Here is a 13226-nt window from a genome sequence, read left to right as displayed (position 1 = left end):
GAAGGTGATCGTGCGCACGGTTTATAGCGGGGTACACATCTCCCTGTCATGCGTCGTGTGGGAAGCCGCTTCAAAAAGGCAGTTCACGGACAAAACACATCTGTAGGTATGTATGCACGTGCCAGTCACATATGCTCTACGCGCTTGAAGTGTGGCCTGTTTTGTCTTGACATGGAGCTACGGTTTTCAACGATGATATTTAATACATCTGCGCTCAGAAATGTTAAGAGTATACTTCAGATTGTCGCAAAAAACAATGACCCTGCCAGTCTACTTCGTGCTACAGTTTGCTAGTTGAACCGCGTTGACTTCGGATGCGGCGTTCAACTTGGCCACGCACGATATTCACCTTCAGGGTTCAAAAAGGAGGAAAAATGCGTTGTTTTATTTTCCCTTACTTCTAGTGCAACATTTTATACCAACTTTCTCATCGGGGAAAAGCCTGCTGATCAGTGGATAACTAGAAGGTCAAACTTCGATGTTCGATGTTTGTGCCCAAAGCGCGATGCTCATGAAGTAACCCATTACGAGTGAATATTATCGCATATTTGGGCTTTATTGTTGAGCAAAACTACACAAGAAAGTTGCGGTTTAAGGTGTCTTTGTTTCTTTTACTGAATGTAGTCATTTATTCTTAATAGACACTAAACACAGTATCGGGAGGACCCTGATAAAGTATGTGACATTACGACCAGTTGGCACGGGAACCCCAAGGAAGCGTATAGTCACACTACTAAATGTTTATTACCGGTAAACCGGTAAAACTGGCCTATATGACATTAAAGAATTGTAGTCTATGAATATGTAGATGAGCTTCATATTTCTGTTGAGCATTAAGCTTGTCCAGTATCGTTTTCACCTTAATGTTGCGCTATTTCCTTATACCGCCAGAATGTACCAGCCGGCAAAATTCAATATGTTCTAGAGAGTTCTTGTATTGAAGTACACCTCAGAATGAATTTTGTCCTTTGCTACCAACCCAGCCAGCAAGAAAACCCGCAGAAGGCGTCGCCGGCTACTTAGAACATAGGCAACCTGGATAACTGGCCATGTACTGTCCATTTATTTATTTATTTATATATTTATTTATTAAGGAACCCACAGCGCCAAGGCATTACAGTGAGAGGGAGGGTACAAGAAGAAATACGTACGATACCTCTGTTCCTGGACAGTGTTAAATATGATAAGAAAAGAGGGAAGACGAAAAAAAAAGCAAAGCTCTTAGCAATGCACATCCACAATCTACAGCATCAAAAAGAAAGCATCATTTCATTCAACCCTCACAACATTACTGGGCGGTCCATTCCATTCCCTAATGGTTTTAGGAAAGCAAGACATTCTAAACAATTCAGTTTTTGACGCAAGTTCACGGACCTTAAAATCATGGTCAACATGGTTGGATCTATAAAAAGGCTCTTGCACAAACTTTTCACCATCAATCCAAACAGCTGAATAATAACTAGCATGGAAAAACTTCAGACTCAACTTCTTACGGCGCGTCTCAAGCAATTCCCAGTTGAGATCTACCTTCGTACGCGATGAACTGTACCGAGCCCCGCGTATGCCAGATACGAAACGAGCGGCAATGTTCTGCACCCGCTCCAGCTTATCTTTATCTCTACGAGTAGGCGGGTCCAAAACCGTACGCGTGTATTCCAGAATTGACCTCACATAAGTCTTGTACAAAATGTCCCGACATGACTGTGGAAAAGTATTTCCATTTCGGCGAAGAAATTCCAGGGTCTCGCATGCTTTAGCAGCGACATAATCGACTTGACGGCGCCAAGTCAATGCAGGAGTAAAATAAACACCTAAGTATTTAGATTCGAATACCTGTTCCAACATTACATTCCTGATAACATATGGTTGCACATCAGGGTTTTTCTTTCTTGTAAATTTCATATGAACAGTTTTAGACGTATTCAAATTCATATTCCATTTGACACAACACTGACATTCTGTTCAAGTCTTCCTGAAACATCTCAGCATTACGGTCACAAGTGACTACTCTATAGAGGACGCAGTCGTCCCCAAATAACCGCATTTCAGACACTATTCCGTCACTAATGTCGTTCACGTACAGCAAGAACAATAGCGGCCCCAACACGGAGCCTTGCGGAACACCGGAATCAACTTGTAGCCTCTGAGAATGAGTACCATTGACAACCATAAACTGCTGACGTAAGCGTAGGTAATCTTTTACTTATGGTATCGATTGAAGACTGATATGGTAAAAGGGCATTTTTTAATTAATAAACAGTGCGTCACGGTATCAAATGCCTTTTTGAAATCCAAAAACACAGTCCACGCTAAGACACCTGGCCAGTGCCTCTGCCAGGTTGCGCACAAATTCAGTGAACTGCGTAGTAGGAGATAGGCCCCTTCGAAAACCATGCTGACGAGGATTAAACAATGAATGTGCGTCCATATCTGCTACTATACTAGTATACAAAATATGTTCAAGAGTCCTGCACGCAACTGAAGTTAGTGATAATTTGAGACGGTGTCACGAGGACCAGATATGTGAATTGGCACTATGCTTGCAATTTCCCAGTAATCTAGAAGGCAGGATTCGTCAAGCGATTTTTCGAAGTTAATCTTCATGTACGGTGCAACCAACTGAGCACAAAATTTATCAAATTTGTTTGGAAAGTCATAAGGACACCCAGCCGTAGCAATCCTCAGATTCTGCAGCAGAGACTCGATACCATTAATGCTAATAACAAGACCATCCATAACACGCAACACCGGCTGGAAATTCAAGGTACTCATATGATCATGTTTCTGTTCAAATGCACAGCTGAAAACAGAGCTAAAATACGTATTAAAGAACTCAGCTTTTCCTATGTCATCATCAATAAAGCTGTCACCAGACACAAGAGGTGGTATAGTTACAGTCTCTTTTCCATTTCTCTTTGGAGATTTCCAGAATTCGTTCGGGTTATCCTTTAATTACGACTCCATTGAAATTCCAAATGAATGTTTTCCAGCTGCCACTGCAACTTTCATTTTTTTTCGGTAGTTTCACGTAGCTTCAACCAATGCTCACGTGTCGGCTTTCCTTTATATTTACTGTAAGCTAGTTGCCTTTTGCGTGTTAGACTGCGTAACTCCCGCCGAGTAAACCAAGGTTTACTTTTACTTCTTCTTTTCGTTAATGTCCATGCCAGAACAAAGCGCTGCCTCAGTTCAAACATCTCCTTAAATATGAGCCATAATTCAGTTACTCCAGTGTAGTCGGCATATGTTTCAAATACCGTCCGGTATTCATTCAACGCTTTATTTATCTCGCTTACATTTGCTATTTCGTAGTTATAAACGCGTCTGTTTGCTGTTCCAGTGTTTCTTAAATGTTCAACATTCAATTCAGAAAGGACAGCATTATGATCGCTTATTCCAGGTAACACTTGAGTAGACCGGGCGAATTCAGGTTTATTTGTGAATAACAAATCTAAGATATGGTTCCCACGTGTCGGTTCCAAAACAGTTTGACGTAACCCAAAATTTTAACCAAGTTAATCAGTTCCTGACTGGACCGACCCGAAAAAGAGTGGAAGTGAGGTTGATGACTCCAATAAATATTAGGCAGATTGAAATCACCTCCATCTACCATGAAGTCTGTTTGAATTGCGTCAACTGCCACTGCCAAGTGCATAAGCACATCGACGGATGAATCAGGCGGGTGGTAAAATGAACACATTTCAAACTTTGTTATTATTAAGCGTCAGTAAGCACCATACAGCCTCACATTCATCGGCGCCAGCATTTATCTGAGAAGAAGAAATTCTAGAATCCACAAGAATAAATACACCTCCGCCAAGCAAGTCACTGTCCTTTCTATAGCACTTAAGGCGATATGAGAATACTTCACCATCAGCAACTTCATTTGCTAACCATGATTCAGTACAGAGAATAATAGGCGGCTTCACCATGTCAACTAGAGATGCGAATTCATCTGTCTTGCGCTCTTCCATAGCTTCGGCCAATAACAGCGCTGGCGTAATCGATGGAGCTTGCGAGCAAAGCACAGGTGACAACATGCGACGTCTTTATGCATGGCGTGAAGAGTCGCGGTGCGCGCGACTCTTTAGGAACGACTAGGAGCAACGAAGCGTCGTCAGCAGAGTAATACTTTTTGTAAAGCAGGCTGTCACATAGCGTGAACGGAATCGTGTGACATGACGTGCGGGAAGCCTGCAATTGGGGTAGAGTGCAGGATCACGCCGTTGTTCACATTTATGGGTACTGACATAAGGAAACTCGGTAATGCTAGCAAGATAGTCGTCGAAGTCATTGTTGTTAGCGTAGGAGTGTGGCGATGGGAGAGGAGACAAGCAGTCGGCATCGGTATGACACCGATTGCTCTTGCAGCAGGCAATTATGAACAGCTGGTGTCTAAAATCACCAAAACTTGCCATTGCGCTTCTGAACGAGAACATGATATCATTTTTCAGGTATACTGGGTTACTGTGGCATCGTTGGTAATCACCTCACCGATGGCGCTTCTCGACGTGCCCAGGCTGGCGCACCGACACTCTTCATGCCTTTACCGAGAGTAGGCGCTCCAAGAAAGCATCGCAGTCTCGCTCGTACCATCACGTTAAGTTACTGGCATACACCACAGAACTGTAATTTTGTTTATACAGCCTCGATCTATCAGTTAAACTTGAATTATCAGCAAGCCGTTCATGACGTGACGTTAGCATTCACTAAATCCTAGAGCTATCGTGTTGGAATGGCGGACTCACCAATGTGCGCTAAATGCAAGTGTCAAGAGACCATCAGTCGTCTACTGTGCCACTGTTCTCGCTTTGATAACCAACGTCAAACTCTCCAGTGTGCCTTGAATAGGCTTGACGACAGGCCATATACAGAAGCAAAGATCTTGAGAGCCTGACCTCACCACGTTCAAGCGCTTCTTCACTACCTGAAGGCAACAGACTTGCGTGCCCGGCTATATACATCCTGCACCTAACTTAGTGCCCATGAAACTGCGGTATAGGCTCATGTTTTCTCTCCCTCTCTTTCGCTCCCCATTCCCCTCCCCAGGTGTAGGGTACCAAACTGGACTCAGTCTGGTTAACCTCCCTGCTTTTGCATCTTCCCTTCTCCCTCCCCCCCCCCCCCCCCCGGAAAGTTGCGTTCTGGAAGGCGCAACGCCCAATGTCTCTGCCGTCCAGAAGGATGCCGCAGTCCAACAAATCAGCGAAGGGAATGATGATCCGCCACTATCTTGAAATGGCTACTATACAGATATGGCCCAAGCTACTGATTGGCGAAGGCTACTGTCAGGCATTCCAATTCTGCGACAGGGTAATTTTGCGCCACTCACATCAGTGTCCGACTTGCTTACGCAACAACGTGATGGCGCCTATGATGAAGTTGAACAAGGACGGCGCGAACGTCTGTACCACTAGCATGAGCGTGTAGCTCAGACGTGGTCTCTGGATCCAAATGGCGCGAGACTGGCCTAGAAATAATAAACACTTCTGCTGGTGGAACACATCCGCGCACTCTGTAGTCCATACGTGAGGATTGTCGTTAGGAAGGAGGCATGTGAGTGATTGGCAAGTTGGACGAAGTTCTTGAAAGACCGGCGGAAATGCCAACAGAGGCCTAGAAAATTTCTGAGGTCTTTCGCTGTCTTCGGTTGGCTAAAATCGCGCACTGAAGCAATCTTTTTAGCGTCACGTCATGTACGGTCTTTATCGATGAGAAAATCGTGCACAATAGTATGGTACTCACCGCGTTGGCACTTCTTTGAGTCTAAAAGCAGTTCAGCATTTTGTATGTGGTCCTGTACAACGGGAAGTTGCTGACTGTGCTCCACAAGTGTATTGCAAAAAATTATTACATCGACGATATAGTGCTTGCAGATCTCCCATTTAAATCCGCGTAGCACTGTGTCCACAAACCTTTCAAATGCTGCTGCTGCGTTGCGTAAACCAACAGACACGACATTAAACTAGAAGAATCGCTCTGGGGTCACAAAGGCGATTTTCTCTTTTTCTGTCGGGTGCATCGGTATTTGCCGGTATCCCAATTGTAAGTCAACGGAGAAGTAGGAGGCTGCATGAAGGCAATCGATAGCATCGTCGATGCGTAACAGAGGGTATATGTCCTTCTTTGTGGCTGCGTAAAATTTTCGATAATCTACACAGAATCTCCAAGTATTGTCCTTTTATTTCACTAATATCACTGGAGCTGGCCAGGGAGTTCAGGACTCCCGGACAACGTCTTTCCGCAGCACTTCTTGAACTTGCTCGCCGATAACTTTTCGTACTGCAGGAGAGCGTACGGCTTCTGACGAATAGGCATTGCTTGGCCCGTGTTTATGCGGTGCTGGGTTTGCGAGTCAGGAAGCGAAATTGGACAATGCGAAATCGAATATTGGCGCATAGCGGACGAGCGCTGCTTACAATTCTTTCCACTCTATAAATTGGTAAGGGCCCCTTTACCACCGGCACATTCCTCGCTAAGTAGACGGCAAGCGACGGCATGACGCCTCTTACAAACAGCTACATGTCCGAATCCGATGGCCTATACCCCCGCTTCGAGCCGGACCTTTACACAGATAAATGCAGATTCTGTCAAGAAAGGGCGGACCTACAACATATGGTTCGGGCTTGTGCTCGAACACCCACGCAGAATAAAATACACGAGTCCAGAAAGAAGTGGGAGACTGCGTCGCTCATCTGTGCACGGGAAGACCAACTTAAGGCAATCCAGCAAGCCGAAGATGCCGCCAGGGCCCAAGGGCTCGAGGCCGTCATACCGGTAGAGATGCCTAGGTCTCAAATCTGCTTTACTAAAATAAAGTTTATTCCTCCTCCTCCTCAAGAGGATAGCGATTTCTTGGTCATGTGGTAGATTTCCAAGGAACAGTCGCGATGTGCGGCTCTCGTGTCGGTAGAAGTGTCAACGGCATCAGTACTGACAGTCGCTTCTGAGTCAAAGGTTGCCAACTTGAGTCCAGTCGGCAATAAAACTTGCTCCCAAGACGTGTTCACGGTCTACACGTGAGCATGACCAGCCACACATATAATGGATCGAGGAACCAGTATATTTTTCTTCAAAGTGGTAGGGGAGTATGGCTCAATTAAGCCATGCCAGCAATGCGAAGGGTAAAGTGTGGAAGTCACGGGAAAGAATTCTGCAGTATGAGCCGGTAAAAGGAAATTATGGGACACAGAAAATACTACTTGTGTGTCCACGTCAGATACTTCAAGTATTGGTGTTATCACGTGACTTCAAAGAAAAAATTTACCAACCCCACATTTTGACATTGCACCACATTCACCAAGAAAGTCAATCCTGAGGGTGTTGTTGTGAGTGGTGTGTTCTAAAAAAATGAATTAAGTTGGAAAATCTTGCCCCCCAACACTCCCCTATCTGAGCGAATACGAAAGGGCCACACGGTTTCGCCCCCAACTCAATGAAAACTTGTGTTTCGCTCCCACGCGAACACAGCCTTGTGCCCAAGACCACATTTAAACAAAACATTAATTTATGAAACTGTAGCACAGGTATCCACTAAGGCATCAGTATTTAAACCATCAACGTAGACACACACTTTGTTTTTGAGTATGGCGACAGGCAGGAGACTACGTTACCATCCCGTGACCTCACTTTCATTGGTCGTATCAGCTTGTTTCCCAGCTGGGATAGGGCGGGAAATGAAGTGATGGTGAGACGATGGCGGGTGGCTATAGCCGGTGGGAGATGGAGCAAGACTGCCATCTGAAGCTGGAGACTCACGCCGGGATACACGTTGACGCGGATTTCGCCAAAAAGAAGCAGCGATCTACCACGACACCTTGTCTTGGCCTCCAGATTGATAAGCAGGGATGGCCGAAACTTGCTGCTACCGTCGGTGAGAATATCTACTGATATGTCCACGGATACCGCAGCTAAAGCAAATATGTGGCTAGTGGTACACAAGATAGACATCAAATGGCTTCTGAGGCAGGCTGTTTCGGCGAGGAAGCAGTTGAGGTGATGCGGCCAGACGGCTTTCGTAGGTACGCGAAGGATGCCGGAACTCCGCCGGGTCGGCGCTGACGCGTTCTTCATGCAAGGGCCAATTTTCAGAGTTAGTTTCCAGATGGCAAAGTTCCGGTTATTGACGACAGCGTACGTCAAGTGCGCATTGGTGGTGCTCGCCTCCTGCGTCTCTTCATCCACCTTGTGTTTGAAAATAGGCTAACTCTTTCTTAACGAGTTGACGCACTAACAAGGCGATTTCGTGGGATGTGGAGATATCCACGCTTGCAACCATGGTCACGTTGTAAAGTCTGCCAAACTTTAGCTACTCTCTTCGCGTCTTCAGTACCTCAAAAGCACGACAGTGACGTCTTAGACGTCTTACATCAGACGGAGTGCGCAGGTCTTCCATCGATATAAAATATTGTAGACATCTTCAGCGAGTCCCTTCAGATGTCCAACGTTACCTTCATCCGACATGGCCGTGTTCACAATTCTGCACAGTTTCAATACTTCTTCAATGCAAGTTCTGCATGTTTCTTCGGGTAGCTGTGCTCTTCGTGAAAGCGTATGCTCAGCCTTCTCTCTTTTTGAAAGTGAGTCCGCGAAGCAGCTCTTAATGTTCTCAAGGAACCTTTCCTGCGTTGTCACTGTGCTCTCGTTGTTGTCGAACCAGAGAAGTGTGATTCCGGTGAGAAGGAAAATGACGTTAGCAAGTCGAGCCATTGAGTTCCGTCCATTGTGACCACTTGCATTTTCATAATACTTCACCCAGTCGTCGACATCCTGTTTAGCTTTGCCAGAAAAGGTGCGCGGTTATTTCTGAGGGATCCAGCAGATGCGTCGCCTTGGGCGCTCACTGTCGCCTTGCATGCTTGTGTCATGGCTGCCGCCAGCTGCTTGCGGCTCGTTCATGTCAGTGTCTTCAGGCAGTGGTCCGACCTATTCCTGGGTTTGTCGGAGGGTGCTGTAGAAGAAGGTTGTCCAGAGCGATTATTGAGCGTCGTCCACCAAAGTTGTTACGGATGAGGTAGGTTTATTTACAATGTGATCGAGGGGGCGTAGAGACGAGGTCGCAGGCAGACATGCATTTGTTGTTGTTGTTGTTGTTGTTGCCCCAAAACAAGGCTCGTATTTTCTACGCCTCGCGTGGTTCTTTATTTCCCCCTGCTTCGGCACCGCCGCGCACCGTGACAATATTACGGTTCTGACACGTAAAAATTGACCGGCCATGAACACTTTCATGCGCTGAATACAGTTTAGTTTCACTGTTTGACAGAGAATGATCAAAACATTCCGTCACCAACTCTCAGCTCTCCTTTCAGGTGCCTTTTTTTGCTATAGAGACAACTTTCCATGCGATGTCTTATTTAATAGTTGAATCGCAAGAATTCCGCTTAGTTAATCGAATATAACTTTTTATTTCACTAAGAAATTTGACTGCTAGGATACAAAATTGTCAGCAACAATGATTCATTAGGTTCGCACTGATCTCCTTGTCATTTATTTAATTGTGCGAACACTTTATCATGCTACCCTGATTCATTATGTTTATTGTTGAATTGATTAGAAAATCCCACAGCAGCTAAAGTTATGGAGACTAAGTTTAATAGGCTGAAAGCTTGTTTCAATGCAACCATTTTGACCGTGCGTCTTCCTGTTGGTCTAATACTGATATATTACGTCAGCAATTAAATTCCGCCGGAATTGGAGTACGTACGTGTAAAGTAATATAGGTTTACAGAATATGGAGTAGGTACTACGTTAAGAGCAATCGAAATGCACGGCAATAGTTGTGGTCGGTACAATAGTTACACGTTCGAATCTAAGGCGCAAATTTTTCTGCAAGAATACCGGAGAAAAAATTCTGTGGTTGACTTCAAGGATGCGCTTCAAGAACTCTACAATAAGTAGCAAGCACAGATGCAACCTCTAATAACACATTTGAGCACATCGGCTGCGTCACCGAAAGACTGTCACATAAAGTGTACCTGCTAAACCTGACAAATACCGCTGCACAAACAGCTGGAATGTGGAGAAACGTCCCTGCTAAGCTAATCTTGAGCCTTTTAGAAAGTGACGCAGTTTAATAGCAACAAAGAAAAGTAAAGAGAACGCGTTGTGTGAGGAACAAAGATACAAACGATCACTTGACATAAATGAAGGCGACGACGGTGAGCGACCTTGCGTGATTAGAGCTGGGTTTTGTTTTAAGCATGAAATGCTTTCAGCTCCCATTGTCGGCGACCTTGAGCCAAAAGCCAGAGCTGTTATCCGGGAAAGTTGGGGCAACAAAGCGAGATCATCCAGGCAACGAGTCAGAACGTAAGCAAATGCAGTCTCTGGCCCCCAACCCTTTGTACAGAAGCTCATTTCATTGACTAGTTACAGTCCAAAAAGTAACAAAAAATATCTTGCTTCCGAGTTCTTCCTGACGTTTGTTTACAATATCACTCAAGCTGTAACTTCTAGTTCACCGAACTTTTATTCGTCATTTCTAATAGCTATGATCAAAAGGCAGATACAGGGCATCATACACTTGATTCTCATCTTTTGTCGCTGAGACAAGGTTGCGTGTTCAGCGCCAGCGGTCCGTGAGTTCTGCGGCTCGAGAGATGACGCCACGCTGCGTGACCAAGCCAGCAGCGTCCGGTGCGTGTGTGTGGGTGAAGTGATTTTTAAAGAGAAATGGAAGAGTTAAGTGCAGTGCCAGAACTGTCTCTCACAGGAGGACACCTCAACAGCACTTCACGGAGAAGGGGTATGGGGAGAAAAACATGTATCGCGGATGGCTGTTTGGCCGAGACTTCACTTACAGTGAGGTTTAGTCGAAAACAGGTTCGTGTGGTAGTGGTGAGCCTTTATGAACATGCACATACCCATTTCAATATTTTAGCTAGTATCATCTCCCACGAATTTACTTTACAGCTTGCCATATCATGCTTACATCTTCTCTCGATTACGGTAGAGCCAGCAATTTTTCTTGAGTGCATTAAGGAGATGTTGGTATCGCCAAGTGGCGCCGGCTGCTCTTGTTCTCTGATGTTATGATCGCGCTCAAAATGGCGAAAATAGTCAAAGCAACCATTAGACAAAAAATCAATGAGGGGGCTGATAGATGGAGTAGCAAATTGTGGTGTACAAGTTATAAGCTGGGATAATGTGCGTCACAAAGGCTGACCAGCGTTTCGATAGGAGCACCTATCTTCGTCAAATGCGGCCTTGTCATACTCGGCAGGTTAATTTTAACAGGTTAGTAGACTGACGTCACGGGCGGTCGTCGATGGCGGCTGGCTGTAAATGGAGACACCGAAAAGAAAATGAGCATTGTTGCTTGACGTATCTAGCCATGGTTTCTAAGATGAGGGGACAAGAGCGGGGAAGTTGGAAGGTGGCAGGAAAAAAAAGAAAAAAAAGAACATAGGAGGGTGTTGGGGGAGCGAGAGCTTTGAAAGCCTTCGGAGAACTGAACAGAAACCGTAGGTGAAAGAATGGCTTGAGTAGCGCCGCAGAAGTGCGTCGGGTTATATTGAAGTAGCCTGGGGGCAAGAAGAAAACTAAATTAGGGGGTTTTACGTGCTAAAATCACGCTCTGATTATGAGGCACGCCGCAGTAAGTACACCGGAGTTTTCGCCCTTCGCCGCCATCGAAATATGGCCGCCGTGGCCGGGCTTGCAGTGGTTTGGTCTTTTAAGGGACGTCAGCCTCAGTTGTTCGGCGTAGGCGACGTCACGGTGGTATATAGAAGTGACGCAACCCTGTGTGGTGGAGGCGCTGAAAAAGATATTCTGGCGTCTGCTACTTTTGAATGGGTCGGTGGGGTCATAATAAAAAAAACAAGGAAAAAAGATATCAGCCCTTCTACTCTACGAAGAAGGGCGAGTAGCGAAGCTGTGGAGTGTTTTACGTCAATCGAAACATCTATGTATATATAGATATTATTATTACTACTACTGCTACTACTACTACTACTACTACTACTACTACTACTACTACTACTACTACTACTACTACTACTACTACTACTACTACTACTACTACTACTACTACTACTACAAGTACTGTTACTATTATTATTATTATTTTTATTTTTGTTATTATTACAATACAGAACGCCCATGGCGGCAACAGTGTGTATAAGACGCAGGTGGCCGTCAAACCGAGCACCGATGCTAGCGACAATATGCGTTGACCGGGGCGCGGTCAAATGAATGCACGAAACAAAATACGCTTGTTTGTAGTTTGCAGTTGAGCATACTTCGTTGTTAATTAGCTGAACGAAACTTGGAATGAGCTGAGTTATCTAGTGGACAAACATGGGGCTGTCCGTTTCCCTCCCGTAGAATTCCACGTATTGACAGTAGACTGGAATTTCACAATATTTACAACTTCAATGTGAACCACGCAATTATGAAAAGTAGCTCAAACTCGGCGTAATGTTATACTCGTCCTAGCAGCCAATTGTCACATAATTTGTTTCGGAATAGTCTCCATGAAGCAAGAGTAGAACCGTTTTCTGTAACCATACTCACTCCATAGACGGCCATGTATTGATAGCAGACGGGAATTCTGTATCATTTACAACTTCGCCGTGAACCAAATGTGACAAGTAAATGAAACTCGGCGTTATGATAGAGTCGTTTTAGGGAACGATTTCAGTATGTCTTTATTCAATATACGTACATTAGATTGGTAGCTATAGAGGATTCGCGAGAAACTGGAGAGGAAACCTTGTCGACGCGACGCGTAGATCGACTGACGTGGACCACCGCCAGAGGGTAGCTATATAGAGCTTCGCTGTAGAAAGAAATGGAAAATCAAATAGGAGGGTAACAGCATAAAAGCGGCAGGGGCAGGCATGCATGGGAAAAGGGTTCGTATGGTTTATATATGTGTAAAAGCGTTGATGATACGACAAGGTGGCGACGTGTGACGATGCGGTGATTCGAAACAGCAGCGTTCACTTGCACCTGCTTGCCGTGGCAAACTTCACCTCAGTTTCGATGAACATGATGGACGATGCACTTACGTACTTCTCTTTTTCTTTTGCTATCGCAAGTGCTTCCCATAATTTCCCACTCTGTTTTTGTTTTTGCTTTGCCAATGACGTTTGTGCTTTCTAGTTTCGGAGAGCCTTTGCACTGTTTGTAGCACACAGCCAAGTTGCTAGGTGCCGTCAGGTGCTGGCACGTGTATTTGTGCTCCCATAACCTGTCTTCAGATAGCGCCCGGTTTGACCAAT

At 45.2% G+C, this 13226-nt stretch overlaps 1 protein-coding gene across 1 annotated transcript in view; it reads left to right on the top strand.

Moving 5' to 3' along the window:
- The window catches only part of LOC135906983 (arylsulfatase B-like), a 32096-nt gene continuing 18870 nt past the window's right edge, over positions 1–13226 (top strand). The window contains exon 1 of the mRNA XM_070530710.1: positions 1–106. The gene's annotated coding sequence lies outside the window, so the exon portion shown is untranslated. The remainder of the gene's footprint in view (positions 107–13226) is intronic.

Source organism: Dermacentor albipictus, chromosome 1 (assembly GCF_038994185.2).
Source record: "Dermacentor albipictus isolate Rhodes 1998 colony chromosome 1, USDA_Dalb.pri_finalv2, whole genome shotgun sequence".
Lineage (NCBI taxonomy): Eukaryota > Metazoa > Arthropoda > Arachnida > Ixodida > Ixodidae > Dermacentor > Dermacentor albipictus.
This window is presented reverse-complemented; position numbering and strand designations above follow the sequence as displayed.